General features: G+C 41.3%; 1 protein-coding gene across 3 annotated transcripts in view; it reads left to right on the top strand.

Moving 5' to 3' along the window:
• Window positions 1-1610: 1610 nt before the first annotated feature.
• Window positions 1611-12862, top strand: part of HS3ST5 (heparan sulfate-glucosamine 3-sulfotransferase 5) — a 206272-nt gene continuing 195020 nt past the window's right edge. The window contains exon 1 of one of the 3 annotated variants that reach the window (XM_069851737.1): window positions 1611-1686. The gene's annotated coding sequence lies outside the window, so the exon portion shown is untranslated. Of the gene's footprint in view, window positions 1687-1868; window positions 1927-6741; window positions 6897-12862 lie in introns of those variants that run through there. The other 2 variants (XM_069851738.1, XM_069851739.1) reach the window with 2 other exon arrangements.

Here is a 12862-nt window from a genome sequence, read left to right as displayed (position 1 = left end):
GTGGGAGGAGCAAGAGGGAGCAGGCAGCCGTCTCCACAGGTACCTCCAAGGTCCTCTGCCTCCGGGCAGCACCTGGCCGCCCCCCGGGGCGTGCAGGAGCGCCCTCACCCTCCTCCTCCATCTATCCCAGAAACCACGGGGAGCGCTCCCAAGGGTCCTCTACACGCATCACCACTCCCGTCAAACTCCACTTGCGACTCAGAAACTACCACCTGGGACCACCTCTGCAGCAAGTGGGGTATGGGTAGGGGGGATGGGGTTAGGGGTTTTTGGTTTTTGGTTTTTTTTGAGTGAGAGATTCAGAGAAAGAACTAGAGTCAGGAAAGGAAAGCACAGATAAAAGTATATAGCTCCGTCTCTCCCATCTTGTATGTTTCCTGGGTACCCTGCTGGAGGAGACCGGCAGCAGCGAGAGCGTTCTAATGCAAATCACAAAGCGAGCAACTTTCAATGCTGTTGTGGCTATTTTTTTTATTTTTCTCCCGAGAACGGGCTTTTTTTAGTGTGCGTGTTGCTTTTGGGGGGTTATTATTATTATTTTTTTAACGCGTGATTGTTATAATTCTGCCCTCTCTCCCTCCTCCGCTTGCTCCCCTTCGCCTTCCCCCCCCGAAATCAGGCAGTAACGATGCGCTGTCCCCTCCAGCGGGTCACTCCGCTCAGGCACAAGGTGAGCCGAGGCGATGAGAAGCATTCGCAGGTGTGCGACGGGGCTCTGCACGGCTGTCCGCTGCCTCCTCGTTCCGTTTTTCTCGGGGGCCGCCGACTGTGTGTCCCTCACCCTGCCCTTCGCTTCCCCCTCCTCCATCACCCCCGCGCCGCCCCGGTGATCGGGGGAGCCCGGGCGCCGCATCCCGCCTGCGGAGGGCCATGCCCTGCCCTTCCCTCGGCGGCACCTGCCTTGCTGGGCTGGGAGGGAGGGATGGAGGGAGGGATGGAGGAAGGGATAGAAAGAAGGAGGGAGGGAGGAGATGGAGGGAGGGATGGAAAGGAGGAGGGAGGGATGGAAGGAAGGAGGGATGGAAGGAAGGAGGGATGGAAGGAAGGAGGGAGGGAGGATTCTGCGTGCAGGGGCAGAAGCTCCGGCTCCCAGCCGGGCGCTACCGGCCGCTGCCGCCGTGCTGCACCGCGGGCGGTGGCGGCTCCCGGCGCGCCGCTGCCGCGGGACCGCAGCTCTGGGGCGCCGGGGGCTCAAACCTCGGCCGGGAAGTAGAGACGGAGTTTTTCTCGTTTCCCCCCCACCCCCTGCTTTTTTTTCCTGGTGATCGGGCTTTTTTATTATGGTTATTTTTAATCCCTCCCCCCCTCCGCCCGCGGCGAGCGTGGCACCGTGGACGATGCGCGCCTCCCGCAGCCCCTTCGCCGGCAGCTCCCGTTGGGGGGAGCGGGGCCGCACCTGGCCGCGCCCCGCCGAATTCCCACGCCGCTCCCCCCCGAATTCCCACGCCGCTCCCCGCCGCCGCTCGGTGCCCGAGTTCGGCAACGCGCATCCCCCGGCAGGCGCGCCGAGGCTCTCACTCACTCACTCCCTGACTCGCCGCACTCTGCCGAGCTGCCCAGCCTGCCGAGCAGCGCAGCGCCGCACAGCCCGGCACAAAACCCTCCCCACTCTCCCTCCCTCCCTCTTTCTCCTCCTCCTTCTCCTCTTCCCTCGCTCTCTCCCGCCCGCCGCTTGAAGGATGCCCGGTAAGTAACGGCGGGGACCGGCACCGCTCTCCCTGCGTGATCTGACGCGTTCGGGACCGCTTTATAGCGCTGCCGCGGGGGGGCGGGGAGGCGAGGGGAGGGGAGATGACAGCGATCCGAGGCGGGAGGCGGCGGGGCTCGCCGGGTGCTCCTCAGAAGGACTTTTAGCTGCGCGGCCGGGGCTCGGATGTGGGCGCCGAGGGACGGGGTCCGCGCAGGGTCGCTGCCTGCGGCTCGGCGGTGAGTCCGGGGCTCCGCGCCGGGGTCCCCCGGGGACGGGGAAGGCGTGGAGGGCGCCCTGCCTCGCTCCGCGGCCGGGGGCTGCGCCCCGATTCTGTCCCGCTCGGTGTCGGGGTCATCCCCGGGGCGGGGGGTTGTTTAAAGGGAGCCGCGGTGCCGCCGTCCGGAGCGGAGAGGGAGCTCCGGCGGGCGCCTCACCTGCCGGCGGGAGCCCCGAGGTGCGCGGGGGGCGGAGAGCGGAGCCCCGGCCGGGAGAGGGGCCCCCCGCTCCCCTGCCCGCTCCCCGTCCCGCTGTCCCCTCCCGTGCAAAACGCGCGTCCCTTCAGGAAGGCTTTGGATTCGCAAAGAGGTTTTTGCGGTGGAATTAGACGCGTGGCTCCGCTCGAGTTCAAGTCCAGCTGCCGAATGTCAGGGGCACCGGGCAAGAGGCTTTTTGTTCTCCTAGACTGCCGGGTGCGATCCGTGGGAAACATAGATAAAAACTGACTGCTGCTGGGGGTTTTTAAGTGGATCTTAGCAAATCATTTAAATATTTTGTCTCATTTCTACAATATCTACTTGGACGATGATACCTTTTCCCGTTGCATTTTGCATCCTGGGTGTGACGACTCTCCCACTGAAGTCAATGCCGAAACTCCTAATTTACTTCGGAGGAAGAAGGTTCTGGCCAATACCAAATACTTTTCCAATGAAAGGGACTGGGCAGAGGGATGGGAGATGGCAAAGTGAGAGATGCATAGAGGAAGCTTCCTTTCTAAAAACAAGAAGTATCTGCACTGTGTCAGATAAGTCTTCTAGATTTTAATTCCCACTTTGCAGCGGAGAAATATCAGTATGATTTCTTGACATGTGTGATAGCAAGATGGACCAAAGCCCACTGTTTTGCCCACGGGCATCATAAAGTATTACTGGATTAGTACCTTATAGTTTCCTGGTGCTGTATATCTTTTCTCCTCACTAAAAAGTTAGAAGCAGAGGGAGACCGTTGGGAGAATTGGATGGGCTCCTGTTGACTTCAGTGGCCTACAGATCAGGCCCAGAAAGGCTCAATAGGGAAGTAAGAAGTGAAATGTAGTGCAGTTTGTAAGGAAAGGTGTTGCATAAGCATTTAACTCATGAACAGCCTCCCTCAAGGGAGGAGAAAAATCTAAATGCATGTTAATTTCTTATCCTGTTTCTAAGAACTCCCTCACAACACAGATACAAATAAGAAAGAACCCTTCTGATTAATAATTAAAATGCCCATATTCATATGGACTTCAAAGACGATTTTATGCAAAAAAAAAAAAAAATCCATTAGCAAATGGAAGTTCTGGTTTACAAAGCATTCTCTGCTCCGGGTAGTATTTAGACTGGGAGCAGTCAGATATGTAATGAAACACCAAATAAAAGTATTGATAATCAAGTGGTAAAAGACAGTCTTAATTCCTGTAACCTGACTAACCATTTTCAGTTGCTAGCAAAGCCTTAAAAAGAAAGCGTGAAGACATGGTTGTACTTTTTTTTTTCAAATATCAATGTTAAAAGGACCCCAAAAATGCTGCATGTGGTCAACAACTTGTCAAGTGTTAGAATTATGCCCATACTCCATGAAGAATGTAGCTATTGCATTGATAAGAAAATAACCTTTCTCAGTTATGGTCCAATAAGAATGTTATTGGACCATAATAACAGTTTGTGTTAATAACACAAACACAAGTTTGTGTTAATAGGCAAGTATAAAAAAAAAAAATGTTTGAGGTGCTGCATCTCTTGTTCAGCTTTATTTGTAGGTATCTGGTAGAGTTGTCATTGAATTGATCTCAGTGTGCCACTGCTATTAACCGTGAACAGAATTAGATGTTTATGATACAATGGAAAAAAAAAACCAACTTGTAAAATGAACAAATGCTTCACTGATTGTCTCTTCTCTCCTTGCAATTACATAGGGAAGACAGAAACCTTGTTCTTAAAATGTCATATTACAGGTTGCTTTCTAATTTCTCTGTGAATTCAAGTGTTTCTTTTATCGTGTGCCATGTATGGAGGTGAAGGGTGAATATTTTATGGCATAGTGCATGGAGAAAAAATTTATTTTAGCTGCTTTGTTGCTTCCTATATTCTCAACTCTATCTACTGTTTATTAACATATTGTAATGCCATGATCTATTTTTGTTGATAATACTTCCATTTCAAGTCAATGTAAGAAATATGCTAATTATTTTCATATTAAGAGGTTTGGGGTTTTTTGGTTTTGGTTTTTTTTTTGAGTGGGGGTGTAATGGTGTTTTTCTTAAGGTCCAAAGTAATTCTTAATCCTCTTTGCTTGCTTGGATGAAGAGAGTCAGCAGTTCTAAAAATGGGGATATACATTTGCATAAATCTCCAGTTTTGTCTTGAGACCCATCATTTGAAATCCTCAATTCCTTTCATTTTTGGTGTTCCAATACTTGTTCTTCATATGTGCACATGGAAATGCAGCCAGATGTTCTTGTGGATAGTGTCTCTGAAATAGAAGGTTAGTGTTTTTAGGCTTACCTGAAAAGTATGTAAGATTTGAGTATTTAAAGCAGAGTTTAAAGAAGTCAGAGAATGAAGTAATTGGGAATCTCCACAATGTGATTCTAAATATCCATTACTCATTTTAGCATCTTTATAAGCCTTATCCTGTTTTGAGGAATAAGTGCTGTTCATCTTTATTCAGATAAATCTTTCTCTATACTATTTTTGCTCTCCCTTGCCTGACTCTGAAACTTGTTTATGCCATTGTATTGCTATGGTCGTTAAGTGAGTGGAGCAAGTGTTAACAAGTCTCTTAGTATTTGAACCTAGGAAATGGTATTAGTAGGATAGTTAAAAGTCACTTGAATTTTGTAATTATTACACCTTTAAAAACTTTTTCAAAAGAAATTTGATTGTTAATACTAGAACACATTCATCAGATAATTTATTTACAATTATATTGTTCTATCTAGCAATTTAAGAACAAAAGCCTCCACTGTAGCTCAAATCAATCAAAATATTGGTTTTAGGTTATACATTGTACATATGGAACCTGGCATGTAAAGCAGATGGTATGTAAAGTTATGCATAACGTGTCTGGAGAGCCATGCAATATCTAAATACAGTACAACAGAACAAGGAAAGAGTGTCACATGAAACCTAAAATATCAATGATTGGCCTGTGTCTAGTCCTGACTGTGATTTGTTTTCGCATGTGAAAGTGCACATGCACATGTGTGTGTATGTGTGTGTGTGTGTTGGGTTTTCTCTTAACTTCTGTTGTGACATTCCCTTGATAATATGATCTTTGCTAGAAAAGCATGCAGATTGAAATTGTATCCTCCTGGATAAATGAAATAAAGTCGGACATACAAGAAAAACTACTTTAGTTTAGTTTGGGTTCAAAATGCAAATTAAGAAAATAATCAAGAACACAACTTTTAATCCTTGAGAGGAAAATGGTTGGGCACCATTTGCTACTAAGATTGTGTTTTTCTGCGTTCTTCATGCACTTGGTTTGAGCAACCCAGCAATAGTACTTAACATTACTTCTGTGTTGTTGCATAAATACTGTGTTCACCCCACACGCTCTCTCAAATATTACAAGTCTGTAAGCACAAAATTTTTTCCTGAACAAACAAGCATCACTGTGCATTATTAACACAATCAGATGAAATGGTAATTGCAGAAAGATTCACATCAGCAAAACCCTTAAATAAATACTAGTCTTTAAGCATGTCCTGACCTCAAAGGGACCTAATCACATGTTTTGTTGAACAAGGATGCTTTTGAGATCAATGACCGTGAAAAGTAATAATTTTCCCAAGTTTATTTAAGTGTTTAAATCCATGGTTATGAAATATTGTCAGCATCAGACAGCTTTAATTTTTAACTTCCAAGGGAAGAGCTTTAAATATTTCTAGCTTTTTTAAAAATGTTTTTTATACTTCAGAAGTACTGCAAGCAATTAACTGTTTTAAAAAGAATTGCACAGCTGCACTCTTTGATATTTCTAATCTTTTGTAGATAAGATAGAAAGGATGAAGTTTATAATGAAGGACTGCCACAAAGTGAACTCTAGATATAATATCAGGAACTAATACCACATAAGGTAGATTTTAATAGACAATTTTGTAAGATACAGCCATTTTTCAGGGAGGCAAATTGAAGGAACGCCCTCATATTTAAACTGTTAAATATCCACAAACTTTTTTAAGGTTTTTTTAAGGTGCATGAGTTGATACAGGATGTGTCACACTACAAAAAATGGTAATTTGTTTACTTTTCATGCACTATCACCTTTAGCTTCTCACTGCTTGCAACAGGTTTTCTGGAGAAAATACGTCTTTCTTTCTTGGGGATTAATGTAACACATTTGCCCTGATCTGTTACAGAACAGTGTTTATCAATCCATTTCTCTTTTGGAGATGAAAGAACTTTTATCCATTCAAATTACTGTAATACAATCTTGTATTATAATGGCTTGGACAATCTTGACTGCACACAGTTGCTGGAGTCTCCAAAGAAGTGTCATAAATAAAACTATTTGTATTATAGCAGACATATTCAGAGTCTACCAAGGGATGACAAGATTTTAGGTTGCAGCATAAATTGCTAAAATAAATCTACAAATACAAAAAATGATTGGTAGAAGGACTTCATAAACCAATTAATAATCTCTCTGTCTGTATATAAGCTATTTTCACTTAAAAGTATGTAAAGACAATATTAATTGATTAATCCTATGTAGAATTAAATGAGCCAACAAATAAGGGATTTATCCTCTGCAACAGGTACCTAAGCTTGCGCAGCAGCATGTAAACTTTCTGCACTAGCTAATGGACTTTCAACTTACATCAAAACTTCCCTTTGCAACCTGGCATTGCTACTGTGATGACAGCAGTAGGAAAAAGGCATCTCCTGAGAGACAAGTCAGTTTACATCAGTGGGAATGGACTTACACTGCATCCTGGATTCTATGCAGACAGGTTTGGTTTTTTTCCTTACCAGGTACTATTGATTATTGAAGGTACGGCTTTTTACAGGTATACAGACACAACTGAGTTTGGTAAAAACCTAAATGAACCTATGAAAAAGTTGAAAATGCTGGACACATAGCAAAATGAAGTAAAAATATGTAAGGAGTGTACTGCTGGTTTTTTTAGGGAGGAAAAAATGTACTCTTTTGTGAAAATTCCTTAAGACAGAAATAAAATATAAAAGTAAGTGCAACTGAGGTTAAAAATAAAATTACGAAAGTTGAGTTACCTAACATGTCCTGGCCATGAGAGAAGTAACTAAAGCTGACATAGTAATAGGATGGGAGTTTCAAAAGAAGAGAAAAGCCAGTAAATAACCATTGCCCATGTTGGAAATCCAGATGGCCCTAGCAGATTTTATGTGTATTTGCGTACACATTTATCTGTGTGTGCAAATGCATAGTTGGTTTGGTTTTTTTAAATCAAAATCTGTGTAATGCCCTGCTTTGTTACTGTTTCGTTTCCTCACCCTAGCAGGAATTTGCTGATTGTTTCTCCTTTCTGACCATGAAGATACAGAGGACGATATGACAATGCAATAAATAGCTCAGAATGGTTAAACTGTTTCCTGAAGGTAAAACAGCAGGGTCCAGTGGTTCTCCTGCAGCATGTTTTAAACCCAAGGCTATAAACAATAGCCATTGATGTGAAGACAAAAAAAAAAAAAGTAACTGAATCCTGAAAAGGGAGAAAAAAAAATAAATCTTCACTTTATTGTCTCAAACCACTGTTACATTATGTGCTGAAAAACATGAATGCGAAAGATATTTTGCCAGTTACAGTCCAGTGTCATCTAACAACAGTCAAGATCATCCTGTTAAGCCTTGAAAAAGTAACTATAGTCGTACACTGAAGAACCGGAAGAGTTTATCAGTGAATGTATTGTGGAGCTTTAAGAATATAGATGATGACTGTAGAGCAGAGGAATACTTAATACAGCACTGTGTTTAATATGGTAAATAGATATACCATTTTTTAATAAAATTTTGATGCTGGCAAGTCAGTTGACTGGATTGAGTGGAGCTAACTTTGACATGATGTCAGAAGTAAGATTTGGGGAAAATTATTTCAGATAATTTGCTGTTGCATGTCTTCACCTTTATAGATGCTGTACAAGTATCAATAATTTCAGAGGTGGCAGCAAATCCTTCACATTCCTGCATCTTGTAAAAGGATTGATCTACAAATTTGCAGTGGGAAAAAGGTCTATAATTGAAGACTCTATCAGGACAGTCAATCAACATGCCTTTATTTGTCTTCTGGTGGAAAATTAGATTCCTGAATGACGATGCATGATCTGGCTAATATTATGTATTATAATCTTTTTGGTAAATAATTATAAAAAGGGAACTATTATTTATAAGCTTTTTACTAGCTACAGAGTTTTTACTCAGAGGTAGAAAAGATTTGAGAAGAATTAGTGAAAATTCCTTCTAGGATTAGAAATTCTCACTTTGCATATGCCAGTCAGTTCTAGTTGCAATTGACATTGCTAACCCCTCTTTCAGATCCTGTATTCAATAATTTCTGACCTTAGAATGAAATTCACTTTCTTCTGATATAGTCAGCAACACAGACTTCAACAAGGTGGATTACACAGCTGCAGAAAATGGAAACCCAGTCCTTCATTCAGGTCTGCCTAAAAACATGGAGTGTGTTTCATTTCTGTGGTTGCTTTCCCAGCAGTTCCTTCAGGACAGCTCCCTGCCTGCTAGCGAGGTAGATCTAGGTGAACATGAATCAAGAGCTCTTTCCTCCCTTATATATCAGACCTACAGCATTGTTAACTGCCTCTGCTTCTCTCCTGGAGGCTAGCAAAGAGACTATTTATGGTGCAGGTGCATGGAGAGACATTTTCGTGTACCTCTGCTTCACACAACTTAAGAGTAAGAAACAACAAAGGAGAATGTCATGACAGAAACTTTACTTAGCAGAATTAGGCCTGAAAAGAAATTATTTTCTTTAACAAAAATGGATTCAAAAAAGATTTATCTGTCATTCAGATTTGTCAACTTTCCTTCTCTGTAACAAAGGAAAACAGAAATTTTTGGTTTGTTTGTTTCAGAACCAAATTGCATGTAAGTTTCTTAAATATATATATCTCATTTTTCTTGTCTGTTTTTTCTTATTGGGGCAAGTGGGGAAGAATTTCAGTGAGAAAAAGAGGGAAAAAAGAAAAATGGATACAAATATTTTAAGCTTTCAAACAATTTTCTCTTTTACAAAAAATAAATATATCTTTTAAATGGCTCTTGATTATTCATCACTTTGAAAACATTCTGCATTAAATAAAGAAAACATTTCTAATGTCACCTCGGAATTAATAAAAAAACTTATTATAAAAATCTTATTTTTAAGATATTTCAGTCAGCTCATATGAAAAACTTGAAGCTGCTTGAAATTTCTTTGAAAGTTATGTTTTACGGATGTCTAAGTCCTTTGAAACCAAAGGTGTCTGTAGAAAGGACGTGTTTTCATACAGCTGCTGTGTACTGTAATCACATAGTAGTTAAATATATTTTATGTTTTCCTTCTCATCTGTAGGGTGAGTTTAGGTAAAAAGAAGAAAAATAATTAAAAACTGGAGAAAAAAAGTCCCCCAGATACTGTCCCAAGACTCCTGATTTGTCCGTAATCTAAATGTTAGAATTTTTAACTTCCTTTTGGAACTTCCAAAAAAAAGTTTCTGAAGCTTTGATCATTTTTTCTGGTGGGGAGAGTACATTTTGCCCGGTTCTAGAGTGCACGCCATTGGGTAGATCGCGGTTGGAGTGTGGTGGATAAAGTGGAAGGTTTTGGAAAGGTAACCAAACACTTTCTTAGAAAGACATTTACCAATGGAGGGCTGCTTATTATTTTATTTCTGAATACAGCCTTAAGTGTAATCACTTAAGGTGATTAGAGAAGGAAAGAGGAATGAAAGTGTCTCTTTGCCATAGCTAAGAACATAGTAAGTAGGAAATCAGGTGTGTCTTTTTAAGACGAAAATGCTTTCTGGCCGAACTGTGTTTAGGCTTGGAACGTAGGTTTAAAAAACATTTAGTGGCCAGCTGGAAAGAAATCTAATTTATTTAGTCTGCTGTTTCAGGAAGTTAAGTTTAATCTGTGTTGTTTATGTGACTTGACATGTATCAGTAAGTACTGTTTATGGATGAGACAGCTTGCCTCTGGACTTGGATGTATATCAGCACCAGTGCACTGGATCAATATAGAAAGCACAGCATGGAGATACAGAGTAAATCCCCAGCACTGTGGTAGACAGAAGCTGGCCGCTTACTTCTGTTTATCCTCCGTGGACACAAGAAAAAAGATTTGTCAGGGTTTGTCTCTTTTATTCCAGTAATTATGAAAAATTAATTAGGAAAGTTTACTGTTGGAAGACTAACTGGAAGTGTTTGTTGTTTAGATTGTTGTTGTTTCCATTGCAGCTGCATTTCTGCTCCTTGCCTGTATTTTTTATGAATATACTGAATGATGCAAGGACTCCCTTTGGCCTGGAGGACAGCTAAGCATGGCCGCTTCCATATGGTTAAGCTCCCTTATCCCCCTGAGCACAGGCTGCAGTTAGCCTGCCTCTTGGGGACGGTCCCCAGGCTGGGTTAGTGCCCTAGCTGTGCCCAGGAGATACTTGGGAGATGGCTGGTCAAGTAGCCAAGATCAAAAGAGTTTCAGACATTGCCCTGAGATTTTGTATTTAAAAAAAAAATAGTTCCAGGGCATGGATTCATGCCGTAGCACTATTTAAATCACTTGCATAGATGTAGTCTTAGTGTTATTTAGGTCAGTATGACTCCAAATGCATACACATTGTTTATTCACTTTTCCCATTAGGAATGAACTCTACTGATCTAAATGGTGTTACTACAGCACAGCATGATGTTTTTACAAATAGTGTAAGAGGGGCTTAGTACTTGTTTGTCAGCAGTCATTAGCTGTGGTATACGCAATGATGTTCTGAAAGCAGTGGAAAATGTAAACGTGGAAAAATGTTTAGGAAATGGTAGCTATTTTTCTGCTATTTTTTCATTATTTATAGTTATGTTTCTCATTGGTGCTGGGGTCAGTTTAGCCAGAAATCACTGTTATAGAAAAGCTATTATCTATTTGTGCATTTGTTGTTATAAGTTTGTAAAATATTAAAAAGTTTGGTTTAGAAAAGTGAGGGTACAAGCACTTCTCAAAGATGCATTTTTGACTTTTGACAGAGAATGCAAATGGAGACAAAAGTCCGTATTTGGTAGAAGATTCCCTATTCTGTGTGCCAGCAAAAAAAAAAAAAAATTCAAAACTTTTAGGGTGTGTCTCAGAAATCAAACTCCTTTAAGCTTTAAAATGCAGACATTCTCAGCTAACTGAAAATTATGCTTACACAGCACAGTTGGATAAAACTTAAGTAAGTAATTACATGACAGTGGACTATTTGCATAAAAGAAAATATTTTGGTTAGTTGTGGAGAAAAAAAATACATTCGCTTATAGTGGTTCTTATCACTGGTTTTTATTTCTTGATATTCACTGTTACATCTTTTGCAACATCTACAAATCATGTTCTCCACTCTGTCTTCATCTTTTACTGATGAGCATTTGCAAGGTTCTATGATTCTTTCACCAATGCAGGATAGCACAACATGAAAAATAGTGAAAATTAATCTGGACATGGATAAATGTTGCCCAGGAGGGGCTTTACTTCTCACTCAAGTAAAAGTATCCTTCAGTACCAGTTTGTGGTTCATGGGTTGTGTACATAAAATACAGTGCTCCTGGGGGAACATCACCTAGCAGAGAGGTAGTGCTTTTGTGTCAGTGGTGAAATAACTGCCTCCCAATGCTGTGACCCGTGGTGTGCAGTAAGACTGAATCTCAGGGGAAAGGTCATGAGATCCCAGTGCCTTCTCTGGACAATGCTTTCAGTTAGGGCTCTGGCAAGCTGCATTGATTTAATGCTTTTGGTGGTTTTGAATTGGGAGCAAGAACAAACCCAGATCTTTTAGCCACTTCTTCCTCTAGCTGATGCTTTTAGGATATCTCTCGGGGGAGTTTCAAGGAGCCTAATTTAACTACAGCATAAGTCCATAAATAACAAACCTGATGAACAGAACCTACAAATATATGGATCCGAATCTGTTAGACAGCAAAGTTCCATTATTCTGTAGGAGCTATTTTGCTTGGCCAACAAAGAAGTGAAAAATTTTGTAGAAAAATGAAACTTAATGAAGAGTACCAGGATTTTAAGTTCAGCTTTGGTTTGGAAGTTGAAATGACATACAAGTTGCTTACTTTGCTTTCCTATTGAAATCACTGAGTTTGCTAAAATTCTTCATGCTTGAAAATTATGTATAATATGCAGCTCCATACATATATTTAAAAGCAATAGAATAGTAACATATTGAAAGACCCCTGGTAAAAATCTGAGAAAGATACTGTATGATTATTTATAACTGTAGATATTGATTTTTAATGTATTATTAAATACATGTTGTACTCAATCTTAACAAAATATAAATACATTTTATCACCAGGTATGGGATGCAATGATTAAGGAGAACTAAGTGTGTTCTACAAAGTTTAACTTATTTATCACTGTTATTTAAAAAAGAACAGTTAAAGTAGCTTCTAAGGTACCCAGGAGCTTATTTGGTGTGTCTGAAGCACGTCTACTAACTACAACCATAATTCATGTTCTAAAGAGCGTCCTGCTCCTTGTATCCTATGATGCCTCCGGTGCCTCTGCCTTTATCTCTTCTCTCACTTCAGTTTGGTCTGCAGGGATGGTAGATCTCAGTTAATGAATACAAGTCAAGCAGCCCAGAAGAAGAGGCATTTTTACCAAATGCTTTGCTAATGGATACTGAAACAGTAGCCAGTCTCAGATATGGGGCAGACATGGAGTTTACCACAAATTTGACATTGCTTTAG

Source organism: Phaenicophaeus curvirostris, chromosome 2 (genome assembly GCF_032191515.1).
Source record: "Phaenicophaeus curvirostris isolate KB17595 chromosome 2, BPBGC_Pcur_1.0, whole genome shotgun sequence".
Classification (NCBI taxonomy): domain Eukaryota; kingdom Metazoa; phylum Chordata; class Aves; order Cuculiformes; family Cuculidae; genus Phaenicophaeus; species Phaenicophaeus curvirostris.
The sequence above is the reverse complement of the archived record's forward strand: the minus strand, read 5'-3'. Positions and strand labels throughout refer to the sequence as shown.